Source organism: Euprymna scolopes, chromosome 5 (assembly GCF_053919585.1).
Source record: "Euprymna scolopes isolate OS-2025 chromosome 5, ASM5391958v1, whole genome shotgun sequence".
NCBI lineage: Eukaryota > Metazoa > Mollusca > Cephalopoda > Sepiida > Sepiolidae > Euprymna > Euprymna scolopes.
The window spans coordinates 105,856,665-105,875,949 of record NC_136486.1 but is presented as its reverse complement, the minus strand read 5'-3'; the positions used below and the strand labels follow the sequence as shown (position 1 = coordinate 105,875,949).

At 35.2% G+C, this 19,285-nt stretch overlaps 1 protein-coding gene and 1 pseudogene across 1 annotated transcript in view; one reads left to right on the top strand and one right to left on the bottom strand.

Annotated features, from left to right (window-relative positions):
• The window catches only part of LOC145276947 (tachykinin-like peptides receptor 99D), a 775,418-nt gene that overhangs the window by 197,562 nt on the left and 558,571 nt on the right, over window positions 1-19,285 (top strand). The gene's annotated exons all lie outside the window — the stretch shown is intronic.
• Window positions 1,358-1,505, bottom strand: LOC145277244 (U2 spliceosomal RNA; annotated as a pseudogene).

Below are 19,285 nucleotides of genomic sequence, written 5' to 3'. Positions count from 1 at the left end.
ATGTGGTCTTTGCTAGTCATAGCTAGTCATAGCTTGCAGTATCTGCCGGAACAGATGGTATTTATTTGCTCCCCCACCGAGCAAATTAGGCACAAGGCCGATTTTTAATGTGAGGAGTGAAGGGAGGGGGAAGGGAAAAAGGGGACCAGCTCCCGAGAGGTGGGAAATGGGAGCTGGTTAAAAGTCAGGTATGTGGGGTTGCCCCCACATCTGGTCTTTGCTAGTCATAGCTAGTCATAGCTAGTCATAGCTTGCAGTATCTGCCGGAACAGATGGTATTTATTTGCTCCCCCACCGAGCAAATTAGGCACAAGGCCGATTTTTAATGTGAGGAGTGCAGGGAGGGGGAAGGGGAAAAGGGAACCAGCTCCCGAGAGGTGGGAAATGGGAGCTGGTTAAAGGTCAGGCATGTGGGGTTGCCCCCACATCTGGTCTTTGCTAGTCATAGCTTGCAGTATCTGCCGGAACAGATGGTATTTATTTGCTCCCCCACCGAGCAAATTAGGCACAAGGCCGTTTTTAATGTGAGGTAAAAACCAGCTCCCCTTAAAGTAGGAAAAAAGGGGGCACTCTGGTTACCAAAAATAATAATTGTCCCAGTATAGAGGGTTTCCCCTCTATTGACTGGTACAAATAATCTTAAGTGCAGTATCTGCCGGAACAGATTGTATTTATTTGCTCCCCCACTGAGCAAATTAGGCACAAGGCCGTTTTTAATGTGAGGTAAAAACCAGCTCCCCTAAAAGTAGGCAAAAAGGGGGCACTCTGGTTACCAAAAATAATAATTGTCCCAGTATAGAGGGTTTCCCCTCTATTGACTGGTACAAATTATCTTAAGTGCAGTATCTGCCGGAACAGATTGTATTTATTTGCTCCCCCACTGAGCAAATTAGGCACAAGGCCGTTTTTAATGTGAGGTAAAAACCAGCTCCCCTAAAAGTAGGCAAAAAGGGGGCACTCTGGTTACCAAAAATAATAATTGTCCCAGTATAGAGGGTTTCCCCTCTATTGACTGGTACAAATTATCTTAAGTGGAGCATCTGCCGGAACAGATGGTATTTATTTGCTCCCCCACCGAGCAAATTAGGCACAAGGCCGATTTTTAATGTGAGGAGTGAAGGGATGGGGAATGGAAAAAGGGGACCAGCTCCCGAGAGGTGGGAAATGGGAGCTGGTTAAAGGTCAGGCATGTGGGGTTGCCCCCACATCTGGTCTTTGCTGGTCATAGCTGGTCTTTGCTAGTCATAGCTTGCAGCATCTGCCGGAACAGATGGTATTTATTTGCTCCCCCACTGAGCAAATTAGGCACAAGGCCGTTTTTAATGTGAGGTAAAAACCAGCTCCCCTAAAAGTAGGCAAAAAGGGGGCACTCTGGTTACCAAAAATAATAATTGTCCCAGTATAGAGGGTTTCCCCTCCATTGACTGGTACAAATTATCTTAAGTGCAGCATCTGCCGGAACAGATACTACACTGTGATCTTGGCCAAAAGGCCAAGAAAGTAATTTACAATAGATATCCCTTACATTAGGATGGCACTAAGAGATTCGGGACACCTTCATCTTTTTTCGGGACACCTTCATCTTTTTTACACATAACAAGACAATATGTACTTGAAGCTTTGAAGGCTATATGCTTTCATGGCAATTTAGAGATTCGGGAATACTTCCATTGCCTTACCCGGTAAAATTTACATTAAGCTGCACTTTTAGATTTCATGTTAATTATCTATCATTTTACTATAGAAAACACACAAACATGCATATACACAACAGCGTTTAGTTATATATTCAGATATGTAAGCATATTTTCTCTTCCAAAGTATTTATTTATTTGATTTATTTTCTGAATACTAAAATACACCATCTTAGTGTTAATTTATATGTCCCAATATATAGTTTCGTATCAGTTTTATTTACATCTACTCCTTCCTAATTGATTTTGCTTCATATTTTATTTCTTAAGAAGTAATTGTAATTCAAATGTTAATTTTTAATAAAATTCTTAATTAAAATTTATCTTCCCTTAATACTTGTTATACCAGTAATTTGAATTAAAAATTTATCATTTTAATTTTGATAATTATAAAAGTATTCAATTTTAATTTCTTTCATTTTTCTCTTCCATAACATTCTTAAATTATTCATGTTTAAAGGAAAATACCTATGTTTATAAAATTTCCATAAATCTACTACCTTCTCTAATTTTTAGGCATTCTTATCACAGTATTTTGACTTTGGTATTTATTAATCATCCTCATTTGAGTTGAAATGTATAATTATAACATTAACTTTTTATTTTAATCTCTTTATTTTTAACTATTTATTTCACTTACATTAATTTTACTCAATCTTAGCTTGCCATTTATTCAATTTTTCTATTCTAATACTTTTGGATTTGCTCGGTTGTAATTTTATTTTCTATAACGATTATTAAAGCCAAAACTACTTCTCTTTCTCCTATTTAGGTTATAATTATCATATTTCCTATAAGCCCATTTAAAACTAGTATTGAATTTAAGTATTCTCCTTACACATTTACATTTCGATCTCAATATATACTGTATTTTTTCTTGATAAGTTTATTTCAATCAGATTTTAGGCGTGATAACAGAAATTTATTTTTAGAAAGATAGCTTTGTATAGCATTTAATTTTTTGTCTAAACTTTCTTTGTTTAGAATTAACTATGTGGCATGCATCCAATAAGCATATATTACATCTTTTTTATTTACTTGCTTTTTACTTTATTGCCTTAATTATTATTGGCCTTTTTAATTCAAACTCTATTTTTATTTTAACGTTGTTCCCAACCCAATCACCTCATGCAGCTGTCCCCCCTTTTAATAATTTTAATAATTACGTTTGTTCTACTCTCATTCTCATCATAATCTACATTAATCATCGTCGCCTAATCAATCCTGTTTTCATATGGCACTGTTAGTTCAATAAGAAGGATCTCTTTTACAACCCTAGAGTGGGGCACTATATCTGGGCTTAATCCACTTTTGTTGATAATTTCTGGATAGTGCTTCCACTGTGGCAGATCTGCATCACACATCCAATCATCAGCTGCACTCAGAAGATTCTGCTTGCATGGCTTGGGCATGATGTTTATTTTGGGTCAGATGCCTTTTCTTCCTGCTGCGTAGAACTTTACTGCTGGTTCTGGGCGTTTAGCCTTACTCCTGTTTGCGATGAACTGGACAGCTTCAGCTAGTTCTTTTAGCACTTGCTTGTGTCGCCACGTGTATCTTCCTTGTGACAGAGCTGTTTTGCATGAGTTCAGCACATGCTCCACAGTTTGTTTTCCTTTACAGAGTGGGCAATAGGGTCTTCGGATATTCTCCACTTCACGAGATTAACATTGGATGGAAGAAGGTCATACACAGAAGCTTATTTTGAACAGGGCCATATGCCACAAGCTATTCTACGTGAGGCTTCTTTGGAGGGTACTTTCCCAAGATTTTCACTGACCTTTTGGACTTTGTTGCACTGCTTTCTGGGCCCTTGTTTGGTCTTTTCTTTCCTGATTTCATGAATCACCATGCCCCTTTTTGCTTTCACTTTAGTCTTGGACCACCATTTCAATTTAGATGATCCCAGACCCTGTCCATTATCTCTCTAATCATCAAGCGTTTCTTTGCCGATTCGACAGCTTTTCTGACCTTCCATTTCCTGCCTGTCTTCAGTTCTGGTTTGACAGATTTCACAAATGAGTCCGGTGAGACATCCAGCATACAGAGTAGTCAAGCCTTTTCTACTAGACTACTCCTTATTTTCCTTCTAATTTATAATTCAATCTATTTTTAAATAAACTTTCCCCCCCCCTCCCAATCCCTTATCCCCCTTTCTTACTCTCTCTTCTCCCTCTCACCTTCTCTATCAATTACTCCAACTCTTCGTTTCTAATATCAATATGTGATCAAATATATATTATTTTTTTACAATTTATTTTGGCATAAATTGTCTGATTACATAGGCTGGATAATTTGTTCATGCAGACTATAGAAACAATCTTGTAATGGTGTAAGCAACTACTCCCGAGGTTTAAGTAATAAAAACATACAAGTATATATATATACATATATATATATATATATGTATATATACATATATATATATACATATACATATATAGAGATATATATACAAAATTAAAGGTATTCAGGAGGGAAAACTCGTGAATGAAAACGAGGTTTTAATGAGGCTCAATAAAAAGAGCAAAATATAATATTTTTATTTATATAGACAACTATTACATAGTCGCTACACTAGGTGTGTCAGAAATTTCGTGAAAAATAGTGAATAATTCCACCCCGTCTTTCCAAGCTAATAACCCCTCGAAAAATGGAATTCAAGCCCTAATTTTTTTTTTTCAATTAAAAGAGCGAGGACCAAAGTTTCATTAAAAAATTGTCTTCAATTTGTGATATATAACATTTTGGGGAGTAAATTAATTATTTACTTTTTAATAGACATTTCCAAATGGGAAGCGTAAATTATTGGACCTCCTGGATTTCCAAGCTTATAGCTACTCAAAAAATGGAATTCAAGCCCTAATTTTTTTTCAATTAAAGGAGCAAGGACCAAGGTTTCATTAAAAATAAAAAAACAAAAGAAAAAGCAAACAACGTGGTTTAAAAAAAGGTTTTAAACTTCGAACTTTACAGGTAAATTTCTAAAAAACACTACTTTTTGTTTTAAATTTGATTATATTATTTATTGACCTTTTCTCTTCAATTTGTGATATATAACACTTTGGTGAGTAAATTAATTATTTACTTTTTAATAGACACTTGCAAATGGGTGGGGGCGTGAATTAAAAAAAACGTTTGTCTAAAATATTACATTCGGTTTATTAGAGCATAAACTTTCACATTGACCCTGAAAATATCGTAAAAATAGAATCAATAGAAAAATGTTGATAGATTTTTAAATTTTAAAAATTGAAAAATATTGGGTTCGTAAAATTATTTAATGTTTTTTAAAAAATAAAAAAAATATTCCTATTACTTTTAAAACAACTTTAATAGTTTATTTTGGAAGTATCATCCATAACGAAAATAAACGACCACTTTTAAAAGAGAAATTACGATTTTTTAATATTTTATTCGCAGTTTCGTGTTAGGGGAGTCAAAAATTCCTACAAAAATTTTGATACACCTATCGTTACACTGAACATATAACTGTTTGTATGCGCTCTATTAATGTACATATACGGTTATGCATGTGTGCGTATACGTTTAAACTAATGTCCTAATGTATACTTTTATATCTCTCCACCCCTCCCTTAATTTAACTCTTTAGTTTTTCATTAATTTCCGTCTTATAACAATCCTGATGTTTTTGACATCCCCTCCCCAATCCTTCATAGACGACTCAATGGTGTTCCATCTTTCACCCACTTCTTATTGATGTTTTGTAATACTTTCTGTTCTCGCTTTTCTTTCCTTTTCTTTTGTTTCCTTTTTTTTATCTTGCCATCTATTTCTTATTTCAGTTTAATGTCTACAGTCTAAAATGTCACTTAACCCACATCCCTTACTTCTGAATTTAACGTTTATATTTATTTATTTTTAAATATTTTCTCTATTCCTCTATTCCTTTAGTTTAGTACAAGACTTCTTCATGGGAACACAGACTTATCACGGCGCCTAAAGAAAGCCTGTGGTCCGGACCTACCACTTGTCTAAAACATTAGCATAAACTATATATATATATATATATATATATAAACGCGCGTTCACTCGTGGTCTTTTCATTTCGGGTTTGTATTACTCTACACATAGATTCGAAAAAGTAGTTAAAAACAAATATATAACAAATAAATGTTATCAAAGGCAAAATAAGTTAATTTTCTACCAAACTGGTTATTTCGTGTTTTTATTCAATGTAACATATTTATTCAGCTCGAAAAACGGGTTTGTATTACTGTACACATAGATTCGAAAAAGTTGATAAGATACGAAACAATATGCATAATATAAACACAGCACGAAAACAAACGTTGTGAGCCATTCCCAGCACACGCGCACACACGCACACGCGCACACACACACACACTCTGGCGTTAGCCGCACACACGTACAGAAGACATGAAAACAAACGTTATTAGTACTACTATAATTTCCAGCACATGCGCACACACGCACACACACTCGTGTCCACTACCGTCCTTGGCTACGTCACGTTGTTATGGCAACCAAGCCCGCTGACTACACCAAGACCGTCTTAAAACGTCTTTATAACGAAGGCCACGCTAACACACGATAAATACACAGTAAATTTTATTTTCTTCATTTCTACGCAAATATTACGCAAATACAAATCATATAGAATATCTGTATGAATATAATTACACGTAATAGTTAAATAAAGATCATCATCGTTTAAGAAAACCGAAAAAAAAAACTAATAGGAAATTAATTAAAAACGATGAAAAATATGCACATTAGCTAGATCTTTTGTAGATGAATGCAATTCCACGACTCATAAATAACAAAGTTGTATTTTCTTTTTAAATAAATAGAAAAAAGGGGTGTTGATGAGACTATCAATACACACAAAAAATATAGATTTATTTTTGGCTAAAGTTCGCCCGGGTTTTCCTTTCACTTCAGTAAATAATGGTCTTTTGTTATATATATGGCGTACTATTATCCTTATATATATATATGATGTTTATGTTAATATATATATATATATATATATATATATATATATAGGTGATAGTGTCTGTGTGTGTCTGTGCGTCTGTGTGAATTTCCCTACGCTAAAACTCTGTCAATTTTAAGCCTAGAGATTCGAAATTGATATACAGGGTACTGAGATTTGGGAAAATCGATGTGATAGGTTTTCGACAGAAATTTGGCGATTAAGTGATCAATATTCAACGATTTGACCTTTGAGAACTCTACCAAACTCCTCCTACAATTTTGGGTCTTAACACGTGATATTTTAGATATAGATTCCTTGGACATGGATCTAACTTATTAACTTTACTTGATCCCTAAACAATAAATGTTAAGAGGTCATAATAGGGGTCAAAGTTTAAAAAAATTGACCTTTTTTATGCATACACCTCAAAACACCTGGGTAACGCCGGACACCGATTGCTAGTTTATCTATATAAATAAAAAGTATTATATATATATATATATATATATATATATATATATATATATATAATACATAGATAATTGGTCTGATAGCATTCACGTATATATATATATATATATTTATATATATATATATATATATATATACGTGAATGCTATCAGACCAATTATTTAGACTAATTTTATATCTTGACTTATTTATTTTTGGCTATTTACACCTTATCTTCTATTTTTTGGAAATCCATTATTCTTTACATTTTTATTTTTTTTTATTTTACTTTAAACACGTTCTTCCCTCTATTATTATCATTACTAATTAATATAATTGTTGTTAAACGTTCTCATGATTAATTATCATAAATATCAAATGAACATGTTTATCCCTATTAACTTGTATTTTAAATCACCATTATCAAAATTAAATTAGATGATTATAGCTAAGCAGGGAGATAAATTAATTATATACATTTTGGGATTTTATTATTATTATTATTATTATTATTATTATCATCATTATTATTATTGGCTCACAAGGAGCTTTCACACACGACATCAAAGATCTCTCCTTGAAAACAACCTTTGGTGTTACCTGGAAGCTGAGTGACAACAAGTCTTACCAGTACGCTCCACCTCTTTCGATAACGTTTGACAAATAAATTTGCATTATCGCAACAGCTGCTTGCCATTGATTTTTCGATGGCTATTGGTCTTCACTGAAATTTAAGTGACAGTAAGCCTCCACAAGGTCCCAGTTCTCGTCGCACTTATCTGGCGGTGGTCTTTTCAGTTCCTCTGTCTTGCCTTTCTCCATGACTCTATTTCCTTATTTCGTCTCACTCTTTTTAGGGGGGCAGTTAAGCTGTAATAAGTGGATGGGGGTAGGGTTAGAGAACTTATAGATATACGGCTTTAGTGTTCTTGGTTCCATGTAGTGTTTCATTTTTGCTTTTGCAGCAGTTTGTCTGGCCTGTGCTTGTAGCTCATGTGTGTTAGTTTCCACATTCAAGAATGTTTCTTCATATTTCATATGTTTTCATTATTGTTGTTCGTTGTATTTTTCAAGTCATTCCTTTGATTCCAATTTGTCCCATTCTTTTTTCAAAGTTTTTCGGGATTGTTCCTAGTGTTCCTACTATTGTAGGTATTATTTTGATTTTCTTCATCTTCCATATCGCGTTTGCTACTCTTGCTAGCTCTGTGTATTTGTTCCGTATCCCTTTTATATTTTTATCTTTTATATTCACCCTGTGGTCAGCTGGGACAGCAAAGTCTACGATTTTACAGGACTTGTTTTCTTATTTATTATTACGACGCATGATTTTCTTGCTTGGATGGATTTATCAGTTTGTATGTCAATGCCCCATAGGACTTTGTGATACTTGTTTTCAAGTAGTGTTGCCGGCTTATGTTTGTACCATTTGTCCGTGCATTCGTAGAGCAGTTGTTTGCATAATTGTTAGTATACTAGCTTTCCCACCTGGCCGTGTCTGTTCTTGTATTCTATTTGGCTTAGTTTGCTGCATTCACTTATTATATGGTTTATTGTCTCGTCTCTTTGTCCACAGAGTCTGAATTTGCTGTTTTCTTATGTTTTGCTGATCTTATATTTGATGAGGTTGGATCTTATCGAGTTGTTTTGTACTGCAGTTATTAGGGATTCAGTTTCTCGGTTTGTGTGTCCTTTTCGCATCCATGTCTTTGTGTTTTCGTTATTTTCATCTTTTGTCATTCTTATGAACCTTCCGTGTAGTTGTTTCTCTTTTCACTTTTCTTTTTTTGTCTTATCCGTTGTCTCTCTGTTTTATGTGTCATTATTTTTTTCCAGTGTCTCTCGCTTCTATAATTATTCTTTCATTTTTTTGCATTATATATTTTTCTAGTTTTTTTTTGTGTCATTCACACAGTCTTCTATACAAACCAGTCTCCTCCCGCCGACTTTCCTTTGTAGGTAGAGACGGTCAACATAATGCGTTGTGCATGGTCATGAGCTTGTTGGTTTTCTGATCAAGCTATCTCCGTTCATCTTTAGTCAACCCTATGAACGGCCCAGAGTATCGTACTAGTGATATTGGCCATGTATTTATGTCTATTGTTGTTGCTGTTGTTGTAATACAACTTAAAAAAAAATAGTAAAAATGTCATGATGAAAGAGTGGAGTAAAAGAGGGGGAGTGGACGAGGATGAGGGACGGATTGGAAGGAAAAAGACATCCCTTAGAATGGATTGAGATTGTCGGACTGACTTCCCCATTTTGGTTGTAATCGTCACAACGTTTCGGCCGTTTTGCCCTCCGGCCTTCATCAGGTGTTTTGTATCCAACTGAGGAACCGTTTGTTAGGAGTCTCGAACCCAACCCTTTTTTATTATTACGGGGATCAACACTCAGACGACACCTGGTACGAGTGAAGCCTCGTATGGAGGAGAACATGACCAAAAAACTGCATATACTCCATCCCATGCAGTTGCAGAAAGGTTTACAAGGTTTTTTGTTTTCTTTTCTTCTTTTCTCTCTTGCGTCTTTTCTTTTTCTTCTAAATCTCTTAAACTCTTCACTGACATTTGTAGGGATGATAGTTGTAGGGCGGGAATATAAAAGAGGGCAACGTAAGTCGTATATTTTCTGACGACATAAAAAATTCTAGTCAAATTAAACGCATTTTTATAACTGAATAACCCAATCAGATCTGAAACCTCTTTTAATATATATATATATATATATATATATATATATATATATAATTGAGAAATTTTTGAACACTTTGAAGTGTCGAACACAATGACAAAATCATTGTTTATTGATAAAATGATAAAATCATTGTTTATTGCTTTTTTTTTTTGTAAGTACTAAATTTCACGAACCGGACTTTCGACCTTGACGAGGCTATGTATTAGCGAAATATAGGACTTACAAAAAAAATAATAAACAATGATTTTATCATTGTGTTCGACACTTCAAAGTTTTCAAAAATTTCTCAATTAAATTTTACTTTTAAAAAGTGTCTTCAAAAAGTGTGACCATCTTTTACTTTAAATCCCGCTCGAAACTGGAGCACTACACACTTGAAACCACCGGACTAACACGTAAATTCTCGTCTCCTCGCCATAACACCAAAATGAAGAAAAAGAAATTCACGAACCGGACTTTCGACTCGACACCGATGAGGCTATGTATTAGCGAAATATAGGACTTACAAAAAAGAAAGCAATAAACAATGATTTTATCATTGTGTTCGACACTTAAAAGTTTTCAAAAATTTCTCAATTAAATTTTACTTTTAAAAAGTGTCTTCAAAAAGTGTGACCATCTTTTTTAAATATATATATATATATATATATATATATATGTATGTATGTATGTATGTGTGTATGTATGTATACATGTATATATATATATATATATATATCAAATCCACAATCGCTTACTGTTTGAACTTATACACACTAGTATGTTTAAGATTTAGAAAGGCCATCACACACACATACAAAATACTATTCTTTCTAGTATTCTATTCCCTTTATCTCGATCCTTCATCCCAACACTTTTACATTCACACCCATAAAAAATAGACTATGATCCGCACTATTACTGGGGGGTTTTGCGTACAATCAAATATTATTTTGCACACATTTGACGAAACCTGATGAGGAAGACCTGGTATTTCCATTGCAAACTTAGATTTCCTATAAGCAGTCTCGCCTGAAGATATGTCTAGTTACTGGTAACTATTTGACCGAAACATGCTCATGATTGTGTAGAAATATATTACCGCTTCTGTAAAAGCAAATAAAGTGTATATATATATATGTATATATATATGTATATATATATATATATATTGAGAGAGAGAGAGAGAGGGGGGAGAGAAACAGGATCCTCTATTTTAGAGTCGAGTATATCCAGAATAAGTTTCAAGGTGACTAGACTTAATAAGCTGATTTAATGAAAAGACAATTTTCCGTGTATTTATTCATGTACACATTTACATCAAACTTGTGTAAAATTATTGAAATAGAGTGCAGGTTTCACGAAAATCAACTCATTGTTAATGCGTGGTAAGTAACGTCAGATTACTCAGAGCTCGTAATTTATTAATGAAATATAATGCGTACAATAAATTTGATTAGAAAATACTATAGTGTTAGTATTGAATATGTGCGTCGCTCATTACATTTTGTACCCTCCCAATGCAAAAATGGTTGGTTTGAACAGCGCTTCAGACGTCTTCTGAAACGGGTGGCGAATGCTGACGCCCATATTAAATACGAACTCACAAATAGATGTACGCAATTTTTTTTATCCATTTATTTATTTCGGACTATTATCCCCATCTTCTAGTTGTTGTTTCACGACGTTTCGGCCAACTATTCCCATGACTTTCGTCAGGTGGTTAACCGCGACGGGATGGGCAGTACTTGTTGGGGATGCAGTTAGGAGATTTGCCGTTCCTATCCCGCCACGGCTAATCACCTAACAGAAGCCCAGAAGAATAGATGGTCGAAACGTCGGGAAACAACATCTAAAAAAGATAAATATAATAGTCAGCAATAAATAAATCGATAAATAGTACACAAATAGATATCTAACATAAAAATCATTTTAATTTATATCTGCTTATTCTATTTTCGTCTATAATCACCCGACACATTGTATACAGAAATAAGTTTTCTTACCCGAATTATCTCCCTTCGCGTATACAACATTCTTAGTTTATTACCCTGTTCTTTGAGAGAATGATATTGTTAAAGTCTACTATTTTCTTAATATTACGCTAAGGAAAAGACACGAGGGGAGTGCGCTTGTAAACGTCAACAAAATTTTATTTTCAGAACAGATATGATATCATCAAGGGGGAATATACGATTATTAAATATCTTAAAGCTAGATGAATGTTTATTTGTGTACACCAACTGTTCTCACCACTTACCTGAAAACCGCTAATGAGCTTACCATCTTATATCGTCATAAGCGCAGTTATCGTGCATTTATTTTACGATTAGATTTATTGCTCAGGGTTTAAGTACCGGATATCCAAAGACATACTGATTCGTCTAATTGGCTTCCACCAGAAATGAATGTTAGTTTGAAAATGCAGGTGATATGGTTGTAACGTATGAGAAAAAGCGAGTTCTACAAATATTTAAATACGTTTTGCCTGTATTGTTTTTTATGGAAATCGCTCCAAAGAAGACAAAAAGCCGCTAAGGAGCTACAAATAACGAAATATAATAATCGCAAAAGAGGAGAGATGTTTTTTCTTGAAAAGGTCAAGAACATGGGTTGGATGAAAACAATCAGCAGAAAGAGTGTTTCACAAGCCTACAATTATTTGAGAATTATTATCTTATTTTAATATTGTACTGCTATTACTATCTACAGTGTAACCCGGATATGAGAGAATCAGCTCTCTTATATCCGGGTTACACATATATCCGGTGGTCTTATATCCGGCTTACACTTTACATTAATACAGGGTCTAATAATTCAATAAATGCTAAGGGGGCATACTTGGGGTAAAAGTTTAAAAAATAATTGGTCTCTGCAGTCTCTACGAAATTACTCAGCCAATTTTGGGTCCAAACATTTGAAATTTTAAATAATGTATATTCAGACATAGCGCAAGCATTTTCATTGTTTCTTTGCTGAAAGTTGGCCTCCAAGAGGTCAAAGTTCAAAAGATCTTAACTTTGCAGTCTCTATCAAACTATTGACCCAATGAAATGTTACATAAAGTTTATTCAGACATGCAGCAAGCTTTATAATCGTTTTTGAGAAAAATTTGGCTTGCAAGAGGTCAAAATTTACAGAGTTGACCTTTGCAGATTCTACCAATCTCCTCTGCCAAATTTGGGTCTAAACACTTGAAATTTTAGATGGACGTTACTTTGATATGGGTAAAATATTTTGATTTGATTTGAGTCTAAAACAATAAATGTTGAGGGGTCAAAATTGGGATCAAAGTTAATAAAAACATTGACATTTGCGGTCTCTAAAAACTTTTCTCTATAGTAGTTAAGGAAACCTATTATGTAGAACGGCATTACCGTACATATTCACACTTTTTAATATATACATATGCAGATAAAGTTATGAACAGTACATAGGGCTCGAGCAAAGACGAGCGGAACTGCTAGTATGTGTACATATTTACATATATATATATACATATATATATGTATGTATGTGTGTGTGTGTGTGTGTGTGTGTGTGTGGGTGTGTGTGTGTGTGTGTGTGGGTGTGTGTGTGTGTGTGTGTGTGTGTGTGTGTGTTTAGACAGCAGCATGTTTTCATTTTGATATGTATTGTCAAAAAGCTCGCAGTGATTTTTCTTAAAGATCTTTCTTTGTAATTTTTGCATTTGGCGAATAGTCATTCTTATGTTTCGGTGGAATTTATGCAGAAAAATCCGCAATTGTTTTCGTCCATTTTTTTTTATTTATTTCATTTTAGCAAGTACTTTCACTGATTTTCTTCAGTCATCTTCAAACAGATTTGATTAGTTTCGGTTAAAATCTGGATGCTTTTATATGTTAAATTGCATTTAAATTACTTGAAATAGTGTAGCGTCTCGTGTGTAAACAGAAAAATTAAAAAAAAAAAAACAGATGGGCGAAAAATATTACGAAACTTTTCTACATAAAATCCACCGAGACATTAGAATGATCATTCGAAAATTGGAAAAATAACAAACAAAAAATCATTAAGCAAAAACACACCGTGCTATTAACAATATATAACTTTATATACGCGCGTATGTGTGTGTGTGTGTGTGTGTGTGTGTGTGCATTAGTATACTTGGCAGCATTTTTTGTCTAATGTAAGTTTCATTGAATAGTAGGGCCGATTCCTGTTTGTTTCTCTTACAGTCCATCTTTTTTTCTGGCGGGTAAGTGTTCATACCTTCTTAGTGTTTGGGTGTGAAAAGAACTTTGCTGTATTCGCGAACATTTTCGAATTCTTTAATTCGTCCTCAGGCGATTGATGAAATAAAAAAAAATGTTGCGTTAGTGAGTCATGACAAAACGAGTAAAATCGATAAAATACTTAAAATGCTTAAAAGCACTTAAGGCTGCCTTCCCCTTCGTATTAAGCTTGATTGATGTTTATGTTTTTCTATACGGATTAATAAGGTTTCAATAATTGGGAGGCGTAGTTCACAGTGGTAGACGGAAAAATGGCGGTGTTTTTTTATTAGTATATCCCAAAATTCGATTTTGGGGAATCGCGTGCTGTGAGCTGTTAGAGCTATTCGGAGAAGATAGGTAACATCTTAGTTGGCACAAGATATTGGTTCTAGTCATGCCGATGTACGTGTTATTTTTTGATACATATATTCCTATAGGGCATTTAAAAACGTACACGGAATTTCTAGTTTGTCGTACGATGTAGAGTTATTATTTAGTAGTAATTTAGTTGTTTTTCATTTTTTTTTGTAATAGTAGTTTTTTTTCAGTGGTTGTAATGTGTTTGTGTATGATATTTGTTTACTATTTTTTTCGTCTATTTTATAATTCACATGTATCTGAATACTAATACTGTTGTACTGTATCCTCAAGCCATGCAGAGCATCCCCAGGTTGCGGATTGGAGAAACCCCTCTATTTATAGAGAGCAGCTTTGAATATTAAATCAAAAGCCGATGACAATGAGGAAATAAAATGAAAATGAATACCAAAAATAATCCATACGGCTGACCGTCGCCCAGGATAAAAAGGGTCCCTTAACTCGTTCACTCACCAGACGAGAAAAGGTATTTGAAGGTGTGAACCCCCTTACCTCAGATAATGGTACTACCATGACAGAGGTCCACTGGGATCAGCCAACAGATCGTTAATTAGATCCTGGCCCCAAACCATCATGTGCGACTACAAAAAAAGGAAGCAGAAGAGGCCTAAAAACCCAACCCTGGACAGTTGCACAAAAGAAGGTATTATTATATTGCTACCATTATTCAAAATTTGAAAAATGGAGCAGAACTTCGAATGAGATCCTAAAAGAGAAAATCAAGAACTCTGACCTCCCTGAAGAAAAAAAGCAGACAACAGTTGCTAAGCTGCGATCTCTTGTATCACAAATCAAGAGATACATAACAGAAGACGAAAATAGCATCAAGCATAAAGCCCTAAAAGACGCTGAAAATATTACCTCCCTATTTAGGAAGAGGAGACTGAGAAAAGACTAATGTCCAGATGGAGTAAGTACGAAAAATGGACTTTAATTTGGGCCATGGAATATGCGAACAGAAAATATGCAAAACAAAAGCAAAGGACGGAAACTTGGAGGGAAATTGTCTTCTATTTCTGTCCATGGAAGAAGAATACTCCACCTTGTAATTTAACCTCTCAAAAATATAATATTTTAAAAGAACGAGTGTTCAATGAGGAAGCACTTAAACACGTGAGAGAGGAAGTAACAGCTCTACTGAACACACAGGCTAATCCAATAGAGGAACCTATTTTGTATCCCACCGAATTGGATAAGACTGCAAATGTGAGCCTGCAACATCACCACCAGTGCAACATTTGTTGGTAACTACTCAGCAGATAACCCTTACAATGCAAAATCCAGCAGAAGTGCATAACTCCATATCAGGAACCCAAATACATACAGGATCCTCTCCACCACCACTGTCACTATAAAGCAGATTACACATCTTCATCCCCATCAACATGTGAAATAACTCCCTTACCAAGAAAAACTCCATCTTGTGTTTTGATTCCAGAACCAGATGATGAGCAATTGGAAATAGAAGATGAACTCTGTAACACAATAGAAAAAAGTTAACAATATGAGCATGGAAGAAAGGCCTAGGTTACCTAAAATACAAGTCTCAGGATTCTTTAAGTCATTGATCATCAAAGTCAATATTGCTCTTATAAGGCTTGTTCCAATTGTAGAAATAGACCTTAGGCAGCTAAATAACGTCACATATGCAGCTGGACTGTACATTAGCAACAAAATACTTCCTCTGAATAAACATCAAAATAGAAACCAAAAACCTAATGTAACCAAATCAATACCAAAATGGAAAGTCAAGTTTCTAAAACAAATAACCACCCGTAGAAAGGAGCTTAGCCAATTAAAGCAGTTTATGAAAAATCCCACAGTAGAAGGTAGACTCAAAAACATCGTCAAAAGAATTTGTACGAAATTTAAAACAAATTGTAAAAATATCAGAAACATAGTGAAAGAACTGGGAGGCAAAATACCAGCCGTTACCCAAAGAATTACACATCGCATGGCAAAGATTAATGCAAAGACACAGAATAAGCTTTTTACAAACAATCCCAGAACTTTCTACAGGAATCTAATAAAAGAAGAATTTAAAATCCAAGATCCCCCATGTAAAAAGGAATTAGACGATTACTGGATACCTTTATTTGAAAAAGAGGAAGTACATAACGAAGAGGCCCAGTGGATCGAAGATATTATCAAAACAAATAAAAACAGAGAAATGCCAGAGCCAGAAATAACGCCAGATAAAGTAAGATCAAAGCTGGCACGAGCTTCAAATCACAAGAAACCTGGCATCGACAACATATCTAACATCTGGTTAAAACAGCTAACAGCATTGCATGCTCATTATAGCAGATGTTTCACCAGAATGTTGAAAGCTTATGAAGCGACACCATCATGGCTATTAAAAGGCGATACAAGCTTAATAGTTAAAACCACAGAAACCAAAAACCCCAGAAAATATCGCCCAATAAGCTGCCTAACCACGACTTACAAGCTATTCATTGGATTAATAGCTGACAGCATATATGAACATCTTTCATCCGGAGATTATCTTGAGGAAGAACAAACAGGATGCAGGAAAAACTGTCTGGGAACCAAAGATCAATTGCTCATCAATAAGACCATTTTGGAAGATTGCAGGAAAAGAAAAAGAACTCTAAATATGGTATGGATAGATTATCAGAAAGCATTTGATAGTGTACCCCATTCGTGGATACTAAAATGCCTTGAATTATACAAAATCCACCCGACCATACGAGAAATTATAGCTGCCCAAATGAAGGAGTGGCAAACATCCATTATCTTAAACCATAGCGGGGGAAGGATATCCATTCCAAATATAAAAATAAAAAAAGGAATCTTTCAAGGAGACAGTTTATCTTCTCTACTTTTTTGCTTAGCAATTGATCCTCTAAGTAAGCTTCTAAAGAACTGCCAAGGTGCTTATAATCTAAGCTACAGCCGCCAAAGAGAATCCTCCAAGGTAATAAACCATTTATTTTTCATGGATGATCTTAAGCTGTATGCTAGCTCGGATAAGGATTTAGATCATCTACTAAAATTGTCGACACTTTTTACAATGACATCAAAATGAAGCTCGGGCTGGATAAGTGTGCTAAGTGTACCCTGAAAGCTGGCAAGAAGATATCTATTTAAAGCATACAGCACAATGAACATAGTGAAATCAGGGAACTAGTTGAACAGGAAACTTTCAAATACCTCTGCATTGATGAAAATAAGTCCATCCAGCATTCCAAGATGTGAGAGAAACTAAGCCAAGAATATTCACGCCGGGTAATAAAAATCTGCAAAACTGAAATCACGAACAAGAACAAAGTTACGGCAATTAACCAACTTGCCATGCCAGTGCTAACATATAGTTTTGGCATTATTGACTGGCCTCAGAAAGACATAAATTTGCTTGACACAAAGACAAGGAAAATGTTAACCTTGTACCGAGTTATTTATCGAATTCAGTGCATGCCTCGTTTGTACCTACCCAGGCCAGAAGGATGTATGGGACTCTCGGAAGTCACTCATCAACAAAGAGCCACAATCGTCAGCATAGGTCAGTACATAATAAGTTCCTGTAACCCCAAGCTGATGAAAATTAAAGACCATTATGAGAACCGAGCAAGTAGTACAACATCTATAACACAATTTTCCACTCATTTTGGAAAGGATTGTCTTACAAATGATACTGAGAACCCAAACAAGCCTGCCACTGACATAGCCCAGAAAAGTCGGAAAAAATACACTAGCCAGTTCCATAGTGTAAAAACAGAAAAATGGACCAACCATAAACGGGCAAAATACCTACCGACTGAACTATCCCAATAATATATAGATATTGATGGTTCCCTGGACTGGCTCAAAAGAGGATCCCTCCATTACGACCAAGAGAGGGTGATATTGGCTGCACAAGACCATGGCCTCGTGACGAACGCCTTCAAACAGATGAGTAGTCTAAGCAACCTTGGATTAACCATTAAGGAGGCTGTCCTATCAGCAGGTGCAAAGTACTGGGGCTGCTGTATAGCCATTTGGTGAATGGAATCTGGACCATGCAGTAGCTTCTGGTGGGGCCTCTCGATGCCATACTAGTGGGTAATTGTTACGGCTTTACCTTATCATGTGCTAAAAAAAAAAAAAAAAAATTCTTCGTTTCTTTTTCTCTCTTAGTTTCCCCTCTCTGTCCTGCTCTAAGTAAATCTGACGACCTAGTCTACAAATTCAAAAATTTCATCATGACAAGTTTCAAGAAAAAATACACGATTAAACCCGGTTCTCCAACTTCCAACGTAGACCCCTACTACCATGTCTCCTTCTCCAACATCAGGGGTCTTCGTTCTAACCTTCCAGAGGTTGAAACCCAATTACAGGAGACTAAACCAGACCTTTTATTTTTAAGTGAAACTGGCATTGGACAGGCTATTTCCCTAGATGAGTTTGCAATTACAGGATACTCTAACTTAACTTCTAAATCTGACCCCCAAGATCGCCATAGGCATGGAATATGTGCCTATATAAAAGATAGCTTTCCATGTGGGAGGGACATCTCCAGGGAAGATCCTAACTTACCCTATATGTGCTTCCGGGTTGCTTTAGCTCACACTACTGCATTTATATTTACTCTCTATCGCCCCCACAACAGCGGAGTTACTATCTTTCAAAGCATATCTGAGAAAATTGACCAAGTCCTTTCTACTTATCCTTCAGCTAACATTCACGTATGTGGAGACTTCAATGTTCACAACGTCGAATGGTTGACCCACTCAAACAAGATCGATGATGAAGGGAGGTTCTGTCATGATTTCTCCATTGCCTATGACCTCACTCAGATTGTTCAGGAACCTACCTGTGTGCCCGATAATGACGGCCAGTATGCGAGCCTACTAGACCTTTTTCTCACAACTTGCCCTGAACTATGT